General features: G+C 43.7%; 1 protein-coding gene across 4 annotated transcripts in view; it reads left to right on the top strand.

Annotated features, from left to right (window-relative positions):
- STON1 (stonin 1) overlaps nucleotides 1–12,031 on the top strand; it is a 60,856-nt gene that overhangs the window by 29,260 nt on the left and 19,565 nt on the right. Inside the window, exon 1 of one of the 4 annotated variants that reach the window (XM_032292166.1) lies at nucleotides 681–1,432. The exons of 2 other annotated variants lie outside the window; for them this stretch is intronic. The gene's annotated coding sequence lies outside the window, so the exon portion shown is untranslated. Of the gene's footprint in view, nucleotides 1–680; nucleotides 1,898–12,031 lie in introns of those variants that run through there. One more of the 4 variants, XM_032292165.1, reaches the window with a different exon arrangement.

Genomic DNA, 12,031 nt, shown 5'->3' with positions numbered 1-12,031 from the left:
CCACGCTGAGCCGAAGGTAAGGCTTTTTTTTTTTTTTTTTTGAGCCAGAGTTTTTCGCTGTTGTTGCCCAGACTGGAGTGCAATGGCACGATCTCGGCTCACCGCAACCTCCGCCTCCTGGGTTCAAGCAATTCTTCTGCCTCAGCCTCCCGAGTAGCTGGGACTACAGGCACGCACCATCATGCCCAGCTAATTTTTGTAGTTTTAGTAGAGACGAGGTTTCACCTTGTTGACCAGGATGGTCTCGATCTCTTGACCTTGTGATCCACCCGCCTCGGTCTCCCAAAGTGCTGGGATTATAGGTGTGAGCCACCTCGCCCGGCCAGGTAAGACTTTTTAATTTTCCTTAAGGTTTTGTGTTTTCTGATGATTTCTTTTTGTTCCAAACTTTTGCTTTCCCCTTTAGAAGGAAACCTCCTATAGGAATGATATTTTATTTATTTATTTTTTTGAGATAGAGTCTTGCTCTGTTGTCCAGGCTGGAGTGCAGTGGCACGATCTGGGCTCACTGCAACCTCTGCCTCCCGGGTTCAAGTGATTCTCCTGCCTCAGCCTCCTGAATAGCTGGGATTACAGGTGCCCACCACCTCGCCTGCTTAATTTTTGTATTTTTAGTAGAGACGGGGTTTTACCGTGTTGGCCAGGCTGGTTTAGAACTCCTGATCTCAGATGATCTGCCCACCTCGGCCTCCCTGTAATTCCAGAGCGTTGGAATTATAGGCATGAGCCACTGCACCCGGCAAGGAATGATATTATAAATACTGTCATAGCAAGTCCTTAAGAAAATCTTCACAGATGCATTTTTACAAACTGGCCTGCCCCTGACTTTGGCTTTGTTTCCAGGATGTACAGTCTGGAATAACAGTGAGGGTAGCTAGATTGCAGACCTCCAATCATACAAAACCAGATTGAGGATTTGGAAATGCTACTCCAGTCTAGTTACAATGTTGCTCTTGAGGAGTCTGGCGCTATAGGGAGTCTGAGAATTCCTTATTTGAGAATCAGCCAATGGAACCACACAGACACTGACATTAAGACATTCTTTCTCTAGATTATGCAGCATTGTTACAGAGCAAAGAAAAGCCACAGGCATAAAGGACTCAATTCAGCCCTCTGCTGAAGGAGGAGAGGGTATTCCTGAGGCTTGAGTAGGAACTGGCCCAACAGGGACAATTTGGTTGGGTTGATACCAGGAGGCTACTGAAAAGCGCTGGTGATGCCTTCCTGAGCTCTGGTGAATACCTCCTCAGCATCAGTCCTTTCCCGACATCTGGCACATACAGAGGAGCCAGACGTTAGGGACCACATTGAAGGGTGCTTTTCCCCACAGATACATACTCAAGTGGGGACAAAGTCTTCAGCTGCAAATGACCTGGATTGCTGTTTCGTCACCAGATGCATCTAATCTGACTTCAACAATCTACAAGAGAAGGTAGAACTTCATATTTACATTTTATTTGAGTGGCTTATGAGGAAAAACAGAGGAAAACTGCAAAGAACAGCAGAAGTAGACCCTTGAGGATGGAGGGGAGTAGGGGATGATGGAGTGGGAGGGATGGACTTTGCAGGGAGTTACACAAAGCTTGGAAAATTAGACAGTATACCAGTGTCACCACTAGAAGAGGAGTAGGGAACCTAAATATATTTATTAGACAACAATTCTGAGAAACTGTTCATCACTAAGGGTAGGACAGCCCATTGATGCAGTCAAGAAAAGGCAGGAAATAGGGCGAGCTGAGTTATGAAAGCCATTCTCAGAAATGACCCAAATTTATACTGAGCTGTTGTTCTTGAGCAACCTTGGGGAAAATTATCACAGAGTCTGCTTTTCCCACAGCCTGATGTCCAAGGGGCAGATACGTGTGGTGGGCTTGCTGGAAAAATAGGCTCTTCTCAGGTGAGAACAGCATCCTTCCAATCTAGAGCTCCTGGCTCCTGGAAGTGGTGGCGCCTCTACCCTGGTGCTGTTTCATTAGTGAAGAGTAGGGTGGTGGAAAGTGCAGAAAAGGCAGGACCCGGGATGCTAGCAAAGCATTGGATCTCTCGGACCTCTGGGATGGTGGACTTCGGGATCAGACAGACCTGGTCACAGTCTAGGTTCTACGTCTTACTGGTCGGCGACTTTAGGCAAGTAGCTTAACTTCTCTGAACTTAATTTTCTTTTTCTACAAAGTAATGATAATATTACTCATGAGATTGTGATTATTAAATGAGATCATGTGTATACAGTTCTTAGCACACCATGAGCACATTGTTATTTGGCAAGTGTTTATTAGTGTGGTTAATTGAACAGAATGCCTTCAATGTCTTCCTAACTCTAAAATCCAGTCGTTCTTTGAACCGGGGAAGGCAGTAGAGAGATTTAATTGGTGGAAAAGTGAAAAGATCATTTACAATTATTCAATCAGAAATGTATTAAGCTATGTGTATTTGTGTCAGGCATCTGTAGACAGTGTGGAAAATGTCTTAATAAATGAGACAAGCTCTTTACTTGAAAAAGTTTCAATCTGACTCTCAAAGAATATATGAAATTTTTCCTATGATAGCTTGAAAGACTTTATCCTTAAATTCCTTTTTGTGAGATCATTTTTCCATACCAGTGCTTCTTATTTATAGGACTTGTTGCAAGTAATTTGCAATATTATTATAGGTTGAGTATCCCTTACACCAAATGCTTAGACCAGAAGTGTTTTAGATTTTCTTTGGATTTTGGAATATTTGCATCTCCAAACCTAAAACGCTACAGTGTGCCTTTCCTTTGAGTGTCATGTTGCCATTCAAAACATTTTTAATTTTGAAGCATTTCAGATTTTGGGTTTTGGAATTAGGGAATATTCAACCTGTAATAATAGTTAAGGTATTACTGTTTGTGAAAGATGTATTTTTAAACGATTTAAAGTCAGTTCATGATAATCTCCATAATACTCTTACAAGAATTCCAGGCTGGGTGCGGTGGCTCACGCCTGTAATCCCAGCACTTTGGGAGGCCAAGGCAGGCAGATCACTTGAGGCCAGGAGTTTGGCCAATGTGACAAAACCCCGTCTCTACTGAAAATGCAAAAATTAGCCAGGGATGGTGGTGCACATCTGTAATCCCAGCTACTTGGGAAGCTGAGGCAGGAGAATCACTTGAATTCGGGAGGTGGAGGTTGTAGTGAGCTGAGATTGCACCACTGCACTCTAGCCTGCGTGACAGAGTGAGACTCAGTCTCAAAAAAAGAAAACGGATTCCAGTATGATTTCTTAAGTGGGAGAACGGTGGAGTGTAAGAACTGTGTGCAAGTACAGCCTTTGTTCATGTTTCCTGTGAACCCTCCTATTACCGATCACCACTTAAAGTGGTAGGGACAATTAATTAGTTCAGGGCTTCCCTAAATACGGGGAGTGCCAAATTCTGGGTACACCCAAGAGCATGTGCTAGGCTTCTAAATGCCATTTGTCGCACATGTTGAGGTCTAAAGTTCCAAACCATTGTTTCCTAGATCCTTGTTATTCCTGGTGTGAATAAACATGTGTGTCTATTTTTAATTTCTTCTTGAGTTCAGTGCTTTGAAAACACGCAGCTGAAAAAAATGTCTAATAGTTTCAAGAGGAAGCAAACGCTTCCCTAGAAACCTTTGAACCTCAGAAATGGATTTCTAGAAATTCTTGCCATAATATATTCTCCTTTTCTTTCTGGGCCCCATTCAGAGTCTTAATGTTTTGTCTGTCTGAATTTTTTTTTTCCTTTTTTTTTTTAGACAGAATCTTGTTCTGTCTCCCAGGCTGGAGAGCAGTAGCTCGATCTTGGCTCACTGCAACCTCCACCTCCTGGGCTCGAACTGTTCTCCTGCCTCAGCTTCCCAAGTAGCTGTGAGGAGTGCCACCACACCTGGTTAATTTTTGTATTTTTGGTAGAGACAGTGTTTCGCTATGTTAGCCAGGTTGGTCTTGAACTCCTGGCCTCCAGTGATCCGCCCGCCTCAGCCTCCCAAAGTGCTGGGATTATAGGCATAAGCCACTGTGACTGGCCTTGTCTCTGAATTTTGTGTGGAATTGTCCTCTAGGAGTTTGCAGATTGAGGTATTCCAGATTGAAAACAAACCTTTGAAAAGTAGGAGGCATTCAGGCTGGGATGGAATCCACAGCTAAGGAAAAAGCCAGGGAATTAGAATAGAGGAATCTTGGCTATGGAGGAAGGCAGCTGGGGACTTGGCACCAGGAGTCCTTGGTTCCCAGCTCTGCACTGACTGGACTTGAGACCTTGGGGAAAGTGCCCAAATGCTGTGGTCTGCTCTGTATTGTCACGCAGTTTAAATGAGATGTTGCCTGTTGTTGGAAGTAGTTGCTCGGTACTGCAAGAAAAATTAGCACTGAGACAAAGGATCTTTCGGTAGTAATGCAATTATTACTTCCTGGACTGCAGGAAGGGTACTCTTGCTAGCCTTTCTGCCACAAGAGTACAATGAACAAAGGAAAACACACAAATTTATTCATTACACATTTGGGATCATCCTTTCTGCTGTGTCCGCTCTCGGTTGGCTGGAGTCAGACCTCACAATTTAAAGTAAAACCTGATTGGCTAACAGCTTAAAACTTTTCTAAACAGGTAAAAGCAGTGGAGAGCTGGAACATACCTGTGAGCATATCCAGCATAGATATCTTGGTTAAAGTACAAGGACATAGAATTACTACCTGCCTGTAAGCATGGCATGTCTAACAGCTACATAGGATAGGGCCTAACAAAGTTATTAGCACACTATTTTTTAACAAGAAAGGAAACTTTAAAAAGGAATTTTTCTACTTCCCACACCTGTGAAGGGCCTTCTGGGAGGCACAAGTACATATCTAGACCAACTCTACTTGTAACGCAAGAACAAAACAAAACAAGTTGTTGCCACTTGAATACTTTTGGATTCCAATGTCTCAAAGTGCATAGGGTAAAATAGCAGATGACTGAGGAAGATGCATCTAAACTTCGGTGAGCCTTCTTATCTCTTGGAGACCCAATAGGCTTCTAACAGACCAAGGCTCTGGACAGGGTGTGGCCCCCTTTTCCTATGAGAGGATTAGGAGGGAAGGAAGCTGCTGCATGGAATTGATCTTAGTTGCTGACTTTGTGCCAACTGGCTGGTGGGGTTTTGAGACCAGAATAGAAAGATGAAGTCATACAGAGGGAGGAGGTGAAAGAGGTGCGAGAAATGGAAGCGAGTATAAAAAAGATTGATAGGCTGGGCATGATGGCTCATGTCTGCAATCCCAGCACTCTGGGAGGCTAAGGCAGGTGCTGACCACGAGGTCAGGAGTTCGAGACCAGCCTGGCCAACACGGTGAAACCCAGTCTCTACTAAAAATACAAAAATTAGCTGGGTGCGGTGGTGGGTGCCTGTAATCTCAGCTATTTGGGAGGCTGAGGCAGGAGACTCGCTTGAACCTGGGAGGCGGAGGTTGCAGTGAGCCAAGATTGTGCCACTGTACTCCAGCCTGGGTGACAGAGCAAGACTCTGTCTGGAAAAAAAAAAATGATAAAGGAAGATAGCAAGAGATTCAAGAGGAGAGGAAGAGGAGCACAGTGGGAAACAGGCCTCCCCTTGACAGTGGGAAATCAGAGCTGCTGACTCCTGAACATTATCAGACTTCCAGGACAAAGGTTTGGGTTCCTGTTGGGCACCATATGCAGTTCTGTTTGTTTGAATAAAATGCACATCACATTTGCTGAGGGCTTTTTTTTTTTTTTTTGAGACAGAGTTTCGCTGTTGTTGTCCAGACTGGAGTGCAATGGCATGATCTCGGCTCACCGCAACCTCCGCCTCCTGGGTTCAAGCAATTCTCCTGCCTCAGCCTCCTGAGTAGCTGGGACTACAGGCACGCACCACCATGCCCAGCTAATTTTTGTATTTTTAGTAGAGACGGGGCTTCACCTCGTTGACCAGGATGGTCTCGATCTCTTGACCTTGTGATCCACCCGCCTCGGCCTCCCAAAGTGCTGGGATTATAGGCGTGAGCCACCGCGCCCGGCCTGCTGAGTGCTTTCTATGAAAGCGTCCTATACAGGGGTGAAAGGTGGACAGTGAGGGGGTAGGAGTGCACTTTACATAGATTTGGGGTTCAAGGTAGGAGATTTTTGTTTTGAGACTGAGTCTTGCTCTGTCTCCCAGGCTGGAGTGCAGTGGTGTGATCTTGGCTCACTGCAACCTCCGCTTCCCAGATTCAAGCAGTTCTCTGCTTCAGCCTCCCGATAGCTGGGATTATGGGCACCTGCCACCATGCCTAATTTTTTATTTTTTGTAGAGACGGGGATTTCACCATCTTGGCCAGGCTTGTCTTGAACTCCTGACTTGGTGATCTACCCATTCAGCCTCCCAAAGTGCTGGGATTACAGGTATGAGCCACCATGCCCAGCTGAAGTAGGAGATTTTTGTGTAAGGTTTGCTTAAAAAAAATTTCAGGGCTGCTTACAAAGTAATGGGCTTGATTTCTTTTGTCCTGCTTATGGAAATTGGTTTATTTGCCTCATAATAACCCAAAACTGAAGACACCAACACCACTGTCGCAAATTTTGAAGCTACAAGGAAAGCTGAGGAGGCGAAATTTTTGGCATACATCAGAATTGTGTTCAGTCTGAAATGGGATTATTTCTTTTTTCTTTTCTTTTTAATAAACCCAACTGAAGTAAATATTTTCCCAAGCTCTCACCCTATAGGAGGAGTTATTTTGGCTGGATGCCTTTTGAAGAGGGTGAGATGGAGATGGGTCAGAAATAGTGTTGCTGATTTCCCACCTCTGAGCTTCCTGGTGGGTCCCCTTGAAACTGTGCACTCTCTGCTCTGAGGGAAGGTGCTTCATGGCAGCTTCAGTCTAAGAACAGTGACAGTGAAATGGCTTCCAGAGAGCCAGCAGCCTGGGCCACCCTCCACTGTGTGTTTTTGTGCCCTCAGGAATGTGTGGATGCAGCAAATGACAACAGTGAGTGCTCTGTCCCTAGTGAGCCCCAGGCCCTCTCTCTCTTTGTGTTGGCTATTTTCCAAGGTTGAGTGACTGCATTGGTTGAAGCTTCATTATCCACAAGGGGAGGCAAGACAGTGGGCTGGAGGGAGAAAAATAGGCCTTTCCCATGGGCATGATTCCAGCAGGTTTTGCATTTTTACATCGGTAGATCTCAGGGAGTTTCATTTTCTGTCAGTTTGGACATTTGCCCTATCCCAGCTATTTGGGAGGCTGAGGTAGGAGGATCACTTGAGCCCAGGAATTTGAGACTGGTCTGGGAAACATAGCAAGACCTCTCCTCTGAAAGATAAATATCCTAGCACTAAGGCTCATGTACTTAGTGGTAATACAATTTCTGCTTTTGGCAAATTTTCCACTGGGTGTCAACCACCATAGCATCACTTTAGAGTTGGAAAGGACTACAGAGCTCATTCTAGTGTAATCACTGAATGTCTGGGGAGGCTGTGCACACAGCTAATGAGTGACAGAGCAGTGCCCAGAATTTGGGTTACCCAAGCCCCACATCATCGTTGTGGTCCTTACATTTCATTGCCTCTGGTGTTATTAGAATAATTTCAATAATTTGTTGTATCAAGTTGGGCTGAAGTGATCCTGGTTTTTCCATGCCTAGGTATATACTCAAGAGAAATGATCACATGAAACTTATACACAAATATTCAGAGCAGCATTATTCAAAATAGCTAAAAAGTGGAAATAAACCAAATGTCTATCAACTGATAAATGGATAAACAAAGTGTGATATTTCCATGCAGTGGACTACTATTCAGCCATAAAAAGAAAGGAAGCACTGATATGTGCTACAACATGGATGACCTTGGAAACATTATGCTAGGTGAAAGAAGCCAGACACAAAAGCCATATGTTGTATGATTCGATTTATATGAAATGTCCTGAAAGGCAAATTCATAGAGACAGAAGTTAGTGTAGTGGTTTTCAGGGCTGGTGGCAAGGGGAGTATGTGGAGTGACTACCAATAAATATACAGGGTTTATTATTGGGACGATAAGAATGTTGTAGAATTTGGCCAGGTGTGGTGGCTCACGCCTGTAATCCCAGCACTTTGGGAGGCCCACGTGTGTGGATCACTTGAGGTCAAGAATTCGAGACCTGCCTGGCCAACATGGCGAAACCCCGTTTCTACTAAAAATACAAAAATTAGCCAGGCGTGATAGTGCATGCCTGTAATCCTAGCTACTCAGGAGGCCGAGTCAGGAGAATTGCTTGAACCTGGGAAGGTTGCAGTGAACTGAGGTCACATCACTGCACTCCAGCCTGGGTGACAGAGTGAGACTCCATCTCAAAAAAAAGAATTGCTGTGGAAATTGATAGTTGTGATGGTTGCACAATTCTGCTAACATACTAAAAGGCACTGAATTGATACTTTTTTTAAAAGGGTGAATTTACGGTATAAGAATTATACCTCAATAAAGCCGTTATTTAAAACATCCTGGCTCTACGTCTTTTTTTATTTGTTTATTTTTACTTTTTTTTTTTTGGTCTTTTTGTTTTTTTTCCTTTTTGTGGAGAACGGGGTCTCGCTATATTGCCCAGGCAGGTCTCGAACTCCTGGGCTCAAGCTATCCTCCTGCCTCTGCCTCCCTAAGAGCTGGGATTACAGGCGTGAGCCACAGCGTCGGGCCCTGGCTCTACCTCTTACTGTCTGGGCCACTTTAGGCAATGAACCTAAACCCAAGTCATCTCAGCTATGAAAGAAGAATAATAATACACTTCACAGGGTCTTTTTGATAACTGAGATTGTGAATTTTAAAATACTTCTAAACTGTAAACTTCACGTATTTTTGGGCTGTCAATGGGTTATAAGTTCTTTACAAATTGGATTTTTAATCTTTTCCTCTTGTATTTTTCACAATAATAACAAGATCTGGGTACACAGTGGTCACTCAGATAAAAATTTATTGAATTAGGCCGCCACAGTGGCTCACGCCTGTAATCCCACCACTTTGGAAGGCCGAGATGGGCGGTTCACGAGGTCAGGAGTTCAAGACCAGCATGGCCAACATGGTGAAACCCCGTCTCTACTAAAAATACAAAAATTAGCTGGGCATGGTGGTACATGTCTGTAATTCCAGCTACTCAGGTGGCTGAGGCAGGAGAATCACTTGAACCCAGGAGACGGAGGTTGCAGTGAGCCGAGATCAGGCCATTGCACTTAAGCTTGGGCGACACCGCAAGACTCTGTCTAAAAAAAAAAAAAAAAAAGATTTATTGAATGGATTCAAATGTATTCCAGTTTTATTCAGTTGTGGTAAATGAAACTACGTAACAGGAGAGCTACTCTTTTAAGAGTTTTTAAGTGCACAAAACGTTATGAACAATATGTGCATCATTGTACAGCAGCACTCTAGAACTTTTTCATCTTACGTAACTGAAACTATATCCATTGAACAGCAACTTCCCATTTTTACTTCCTCCCAGTTCCTGGCAACCACCATTTTACTTTCTGCTGCATGAGTTTGAGCACTACATACTTCGTATAAGAGGAGTTATGTAGGATTTGTCCTTCTGTGATAGGCCTACTGCACTTAGCATAATGTGCTGAAGGTTCATCTATGTTGCAGCCTGCATCAGAATTTTCTTCCTTTTAATACTGAATAATATTCTGTTGTATGAATATGCTGCATTTTCTGCATGCATCCATCCACTGATGAACATTTGGGTTTTTCCATCTGTTGACTATTGTAAATAATGATGCAATGAATATGAGAAGGCAAATATTTTTTCAAGACCTTGTTTTCAATTCTTTTGGATAAGTACCCAGAAGTGAGATTGCTGGATGATATGGTAGTTCTATTTTTATTTTATTTTATTTTTTGGATATGGTGTTTTGTTCTTGTTTCCCAGGCTGGAGTGCAATGGCGTCATATCTGTTCACTGCAACTTGTGCCTCCTGGGCTCAAGCAATTCTGCCTCAGCCTGCCAAGTAGCTGAGATTACAGGTGCTTGCCACCACGCCCAGTTAATTTTGTATTTTTAGTAGAGATGGGATTTCACCATGTTGGCCAGGCTTGTCTCAAACTCCTGATCTTAGGTGATCCGCTGTCTTGGCCTCCCAGTGTGCTAGGATTTCAGGCGTGAGCCACTGTACCTGGCCCTATTTTTAATTTTTTGAGGGCTTTCCATAGTGTTCTCCAGAGTGGCTGCACCACTTTACATTCCCACCAACAATACACAAGGGTTCCAATTTCTTATGTCCTTGCCAGGATTTGTTATTTTCCTTTTTTTTTTTTTTTTTTTTTTTTGAGACAAAGTCTCACTCTGTCACCTAGGCTGAAGTGCAGTGGTATGATCTTGGCTCACTGCAACCTCCGCCTTCTGGATTCAAGCGATTCTCATGCCTCAGTCTCCTGAGTAGCTGGAATTACAGGCACCTGCCACCACGCCCGGCTAATTTTTGTATTTTTAGTAGAGACGGAATTTCACCATGTTGGCCAGGCTGGTCTTGAACTCATGACCTCAAGTGATCCACCCGCCTCTGCTTCCCAAAGTGCTGGGATTATAGGCATGAGCCACCTCGCCCAGCCATATTTTCATTTTTTAAAAAGAAAATAATGGCCATTCTAAAAGGTATGAGATGATATCTCATTGTAATTTTGATTTGCATTTTCCTGATGATTAGTGATGCTGAACATATTTTCATATACTTTCTGGCCGTTCGTATGTCTTTTTGGAGACATATCCAAGTACTTTGCCAATTACTAAATTGCATGATTTATTTTTTTGCTGTTGAGTTTATTGAGTTCCTTATGTTTTGGATATTAATTCCTTATCAGAAATACTGTTTGCAAATGTTTTCTCCTATTCTTTATGTTACCTTTTTACTTTGTTGATTGCTTCCTTTGCTGTGCAGAAACTTTAAGTTTAATGGTGTTTTACTTTTCTGTTTCTGCTTTTGTTGCCTGTGCTTTGCTGCCATATCCAAGAAATGATTGCCAAGACCAATGTTATGAAGATTTTCCTCTGCATTTCTTTCTAAGAGTTTTATAGTTTTGGCCGGGCACGGTGGCTCACCCCTGTAATCCCAGCACTCTGGGAGGCTCAGGTGGGCGCATCATGAGGTCAGGAGTTTCAGACCAGCCTGACCAACATGGTGAAACCCCGTCTCTTCTAAAAATACAAAAATTAGCCGGGTGTGGTGGCACGCACCTGTAGTCCCAGCTACTCAGGAGGCTGAGACAGGATAATCGCTTGAACCCAGGAGGTGGAGGTTGCAGTGAGTCGAGATTGTGCCACTGCACTTCAGCCTGGGCATAGAGCAAGACTCCATCTCAAAAAAAAAGTTTTATAGCTTCAAGTCTTATGTTTAAATCTTTTATCCATTTTTTTTCCTTTGGAAGTGCAGTGGTGCAAACTCGGCTCACCACAACCTCTGCCTCCCAGGTTCAAGCAATTCTTCTGCCTCAGCCTCCTGAGTAGCTGGGATTACAGGAGCGCACCACCGGGCCTGGCTAATTTTTTTGTATTTTTAGTAGAGATGGGGGTTTCGCTGTGTTGGCCAGGCTGATCTTGAACTCCTGACCTCAGGTGATCTATTCACCTCAGCCTCCCCAAGTTGTTGGGATTACAGGCGTGAGCCACTATACCTGGCCTCTTTGATCCATTCTGAGTTGATTGTTGTGTATGGTATAAAACAAGCTTCTCTAGCCTGCAGCCCACAGACCACATGTGGCCCAGGATGGCTGCCCAACACAAATTTGTAAACTTTCTTAAAACATTATGAGATTTTTTTTTCTTCTCTTCTCTCTTTTTTTTTTCCAGGTCATCAGCTATCATTAGTGTTAGTGTATTTTCTGTGTGACCCAAAACAGTTCTTCTTGTTCCTCTTCCTTTTTTTTTTTTTTTTGAGACAGAGTCCCTCTCTGCTGCCCAGACTGTAGTGCAGTGGTGTAATCTCAGCTCACTGCAATCTCCGCCTCCCAGGTTCTAGTGATTTGCCTGCCTTAGCCTCCCAGGTAGCTGGGATTAGAGGTGCCTACCACCACTCCTGGCTAATTTTTGTATTTTTAGTAGAGATGGGGTTTTGCCA

The sequence above is a fragment of the Sapajus apella genome, unplaced genomic scaffold (genome assembly GCF_009761245.1).
Source record: "Sapajus apella isolate SASKATOON/1434 unplaced genomic scaffold, GSC_monkey_1.0 scaffold26, whole genome shotgun sequence".
Taxonomy (NCBI): Eukaryota; Metazoa; Chordata; class Mammalia; order Primates; family Cebidae; genus Sapajus; species Sapajus apella.
The sequence above is the reverse complement of the archived record's forward strand: the minus strand, read 5'-3'. Positions and strand labels throughout refer to the sequence as shown.